The sequence below is a fragment of the Tursiops truncatus genome, chromosome 1 (assembly GCF_011762595.2).
Source record: "Tursiops truncatus isolate mTurTru1 chromosome 1, mTurTru1.mat.Y, whole genome shotgun sequence".
Classification (NCBI taxonomy): Eukaryota; Metazoa; Chordata; class Mammalia; order Artiodactyla; family Delphinidae; genus Tursiops; species Tursiops truncatus.
Window position 1 is genome coordinate 176,378,309 of NC_047034.1, and position 5,027 is coordinate 176,383,335.

General features: G+C 54.4%; 1 long non-coding RNA gene across 1 annotated transcript; it reads right to left on the minus strand.

The window, feature by feature from the left end:
* Positions 1-489: 489 nt before the first annotated feature.
* Positions 490-4,462, minus strand: LOC117308841 (uncharacterized). The gene is made up of 3 exons (XR_004523083.2): positions 3,960-4,462; positions 3,103-3,259; positions 490-2,269 (listed from the first exon to the last, which is right to left on the minus strand). It is a non-coding gene; the product is annotated as an uncharacterized lncRNA (long non-coding RNA).
* Positions 4,463-5,027: the final 565 nt, after the last annotated feature.

A 5,027-nucleotide genomic window follows, 5' to 3' on the forward strand; every position in this document is an offset into this window, starting at 1 on the left:
TCAGTGGCATTCTGACTCTTGCTGTATCAGAGAAGGCTCTGTTCTGCTCACCGCCCAAGGGCTCCCCTGAAACCGTGTGTCTGGGAGCTGCTTGCCTTTCTGGTACCCGAGAAAGCACAAGTAAGGCTGCCTGCATTCCCACCCTGTACCCTGCAAGGCCGTGGCTGCCCTTTGCACGCAGGATAAAAATCTCCCCTCCCTTGGGTAGGCAGCCCAAGGCCCTGGTGACCTGGCTCCTGCTAACCTCTGACCTCATCTCCTGCCATGCTTCCCTGCCCTCCACACCCAGCCCCTTGTCTCCTCTCATCACCCAGACACGCTGAGCCTGCCCCCACCTCAGGGCTCGTGTGCTGGCTCTTCTCTCTACCTGCAGTTCTTCTCCACATGGCTGAATCCTCAGTTTTCAGATGTCAGCTCAAGTGTCACTCCCTGTCTTAGTCTGTTCAGGCTGCTACAACAAAATATCACAGTCTGGGTGGCTTATAAGCAACAGAAATTTATTTCTCACAGTTCTGGAGGCTGCAAGTCCAAGATCAGGGTGCCAGCATGGTCAGGTTCTGGTCTCACCAGCCCTCATGGTGTCCTCACGAGGTGGAAGGGAGGAGGGAGCTCTGTGGGGTCTCTTTTTTTTTTTTTTTTTTTTTTGCTTTTTTTTTGCCTCTCACTGTCGTGGCCTCTCCCGTTGCGGAGCACAGGCTCCGGACGCGCAGGCTCAGCGGCCATGGCTCACGGGCCTAGTTGCTCCGCAGCATGTGGGATCTTCCCGGACTGGGGCACGAACCCATGTCCCCTGCATCGGCAGGTGGACTCTCAACCACTGCGCCACCAGGGAAGCCCTGTGGGGTCTCTTTTATAAAAGCACTAATCCCATTCATGAGGCCTCCACCCTCGTGACCTAATCACCTCCCAAAAGCCCCACCTCCTAACACCATCACATTGGGTGTTAGGATTGCAACATATGAATTTTTGGGGGGGGGGGTGGGGCACAAACATTCAGACCATAGCACCCCCTTGAAGGGGCTTCACTGACCACCCTATATTGCTTTCTCCTCCCTGACATGCTCTATCCCATTTTTCTTTTATTTTCTTTATCTGAAAAAGCCTTATTCATGAATTTCTTCCTTTGCTTGTTTATCTCTCATTCCTCCCACTAGAAGGTAAGCTCGTGGGAACAGGAACCTCATCTGACTTCTGCACTGCTGTGTCTCCAGTACCTGACATATTGCAGCCTCTCAATAAAGATTTGTTAAATGAATGAATAACCTTGACCTTGAAATAGCTTCCTCTGCTGGGCCCTCTGTGACCCACAGATACAGTGACTCTATTTTCTGAACAAAAACAAAGAAACTTGGGACCTACAGAGAGAAGGACATGGTCTGTTTCTCTGGCTGAGGCCTCAGGGCACGTTTCAGGGGGGCTGGGCCCTGACACCTGTGTGGCAACCCATACCCACAGCCCTGTTGGGCCTGTCTTGGCTGGTAAAGCAACCCCAGGTTCAGGGACGTGCAGTGGTCACAACCTTCTGACTTGAAGGCAGCAGAAACCCATCTCCAACTGGATCCCGTCGCTGGGGAGGCTCTGGGGGTAAGTTTGTAGGATGAACGCAGTTGCTGCAGGAACCAGGGGCTCAGGGACTGGAACTGGAGACTCACTGCTTTTGAGGGGATTCTCCTCTTCTAGGTCCATCGCTGCTTGTTTCTGCTTCACCATTTGGTCTTATCATCACCTTTCAGACTGACCTCCTCCTACAGCAGCCTCAGTGCCCCAAACAATCCCAGGGCAGTGTCTGATTGGCCCTGCTTGGGTAATGTGCCACCTTGGGACCAATCACAGTTGCTGGGGCCTTAGCCACATCCCCTTCCTGTGACCGGGGTGGGACAGGCTCTTGAGAGCATCATCGCCACCAGGGCCACATGCAGAACAGCAGTGGTGCCTAAAGGGAATGATGCTGTGTGATCGGGGACAAGCCGTCCACCACTGGGCTCTGGTGCTGGCTGAACCCCAGATGGTGAGAAATCCCACGGTGACATCAATCCTGGGTGCTCAGCTAACCTGCCACGGGGGTAGGAAGAGGACCTGCCCCTTGAGATCAGGGTTTTCTTCTTCCACATGTAGACCTGGTTTTGCCATCCTAGAGCAGCACTGTGGTGTCATGTAGCCCCTACCTAGGATGGCAGGTGTCCCACAAGAGTAAAAGAAGGCCGGAAAATGCTACATGCTGTACACATTCTTTTGGAGAGTCGCAGTATACTAAAGGTTCTGAGAAGTCCTGCAATAAAGACATCCATTTCATTTAGCTTTTCATCTAGCTTTTCCCTCCCCTATTGGAACACAGAACTCAAGTCCTGAGCCCTGCTGCTTATGGGTTGTGTGTGATTTCTCCAAGCTTCAGTTTCCCCACCTGTGAACTGAGTGATAATACCAACCCCCATAGGGTGGTTTCAAGTGTGGAATGGAAACAGGTCTTTGGTAAGTATCTTGTGAGCCTGAAAGCCCTGTGCAGACACCTGACTATTTTCCGGTTTAACCCGGGAAATAACACATACTCTGTTTACCTTACAAGGTAAGTAATCCTGAGTCATTAAGATTAGGGGATGACAAAGGGAAAGGAGGTGACGCATCCAGGATTGGCCAGACAGGTGACTAATCAGAGGTGGGTGCAGAGGAATTCCAACAGCAGTGCTGTGGAGACTAAAGGCTTGGGGGCCAGGAGAACAGAGGCCACAGTGATGGGAAACCCTGGGAAGAGGTGCTGGGCAGGAGGGAGGTGCTGGCTATCACTGCTGAGTCTTTCTCAAGCCTTCTAATCAGACAGCATCACTGGTGTCCACTCCCGAGCCTTCCTTGTCTCCCATGGGGAACTCTGCATAGGATAGAGGTGGGTCTATGAGTTTGCTTGGGCTGCCTTGACAAACACCATAAGTGACTTAAGAGAAATTCATTTTCTAGGGAAGTCCCTGGTGGTCCAGAGGTTAGGACTCCATGCTTCCACTGCAGGGGGCACGGGTTTGATCCTTGGTCGGGAACTAAGATCCTGCAAGCCATGCGGTGCAGCCAAAAAAAAAAAAAAAAAAAAAGAAAGAATGAAATTCATTTTCTCACAGTTCTGGAGGCTGGATGAAGGTGTTGGCAGTGTTGGTCCTGCTGCGGACTGTGAAGGAGAAATCTGCTCCAGGCCTCTCTCCTTGGCTTGTAGATGGCTGTCGTCTCCCATGTCTCTTCACATCATCCATCTTCCCTCTACGCGGCTACATTTCCCCTTTGTATGAGGATAGCAGTCATATTGGATTAGGGCCCACCCACAATGACATCATTTTAACTTGGTTACTTTTGTCGAGACCCACCCCCTCCACATAAGGTCACATTCTGAGTTACTAAGAGTTAAGACTTAAACATAACGAACTTTGGAGAGACACATTCTACCCATAATGGTGGGTATTCTCCCGAGTGGGAGTCTCCCTCCATCTCACCAGCCCAACTCCTTGGCCAAAAGCATGTGGATTGTGGCCTCCTGGCAGAGAGATGGAGCCCGTAATTGTGTTAATTGCCACAATACCAAATCTGCAATTAATATGCCGTGGGAACACTGAGCAAATGGACTAATAGCACATAATTGGACCTAAACTACACCCTCAGCAGGGCCGTGCGGCTGCGCTCCGCTGTTTATGCTCCTTTTCAAATTAGCAAAGACGAGCAAATTAACATCCGTTTCCCCTTCACCCTGCTCCAAGGGGAGCTGGGGGGGAAACGCGGGGAGGGGGGATGCTTGGCGGGCACCCTAGTTGGAGCCCGTCCAGAGCCGGGCACCAGGCTGGCCTTTGGAGCTGTGGGCAGGATGAGGGTGTTGAAGGAGTGAGGAATCCAGAGCTTTCCACAAGTCCTGACACGGGGGCTTTGGCTGACCCCACCCCCACCCCCACTAGGATGGCAGAGAGTCTGGTGACCAGGGCATGACTCACATGCAAGTGGCAGCTGTTTGGGGCCTGGGGCAGGATGGGTTCAGCTTTGGAAACTTGAGGCCTGGTGCTGGGATCTCTCGTCCTTATTCCTGAGGTGGTGGTCAAGTCCGGGGGCAGATGGCAACCCTCCTCAGAAGGGCAGATACAAGCTCCTCTGCCCTTTCCGCACGCAGGCGGCCTTGTGTTTCCTCAGCCCCAGGGACAGCTTTCTGGAGCCTCCTCTGCCCGTGCTTGCCTCCTTCAGCGGCAAGGTGCCCTGCTCGGGCCTGCTGGCAGCCAGCCGGAGCTTCTATCCTAACACGTGGCACCCCCGGCCCAGCCAGCGCCCCGCAGAGCCTCCACCTCCCCCACCCACTGCCGCGCGTCTGGGGCTCCCTGTGCTCATACTTGGCCACCCGTCTGCTTCTTCCTTCTTTCCAGCTCCCAGGTCTTGCCCCAGGGACACAGGAATGGACTGAGCCTGTGGCCTGCGGTTCAGGTAGTGTTTCCTCGCCCATCTATCTGGGCTCCTAGCTGGGCTTGTGGGGGACCAGGGTGGGAGTCGGATTAACAGACTCCTCAGCTGGCCCCCTTCCCTCCCCTGCAGGCCACTAGGGTGCCCCTGCCCCCCAGGGCCTGGGCGGAGGGCGAGGGAGGCCCTTCTCGCTCCAGCGCCTTCCTGAAATTTGCTTGTCTGCCTTTCCCAGGCTGTGCTGGGCCTCCTGCCTGGCTCCTGCTAAGCCAGCCACAGCAGGGCTCATTGAGAATTCTTGGGTCCTCTCTGCGGTTGGTCCGTGCGTTGGTGTCGGGGAGACTGTCTGCTTCTGACAGTCAGCTTCCTCATTTGCATCCCCTAAATCAATGCCTTCAGATGCTGGAAGCCCAGCGCAGCAACTGAGGCCAGCAGGGGAGAGGAGAAAGGGCTTCCTGCTGCCCCTTGAGGCCCAGGGGTGACTGGAAACAAGAGCCCCTAAGGGAGGGCACAAAGGGCGGCAGCAGAAGCCCCTCCCTAGGCCTCCCCTGGTCCCTCCTGCCTGCCGAACAGGGAAGGGGGCAGCACCTGCCCTGTGGCTTTGCTGTGATCTTCTG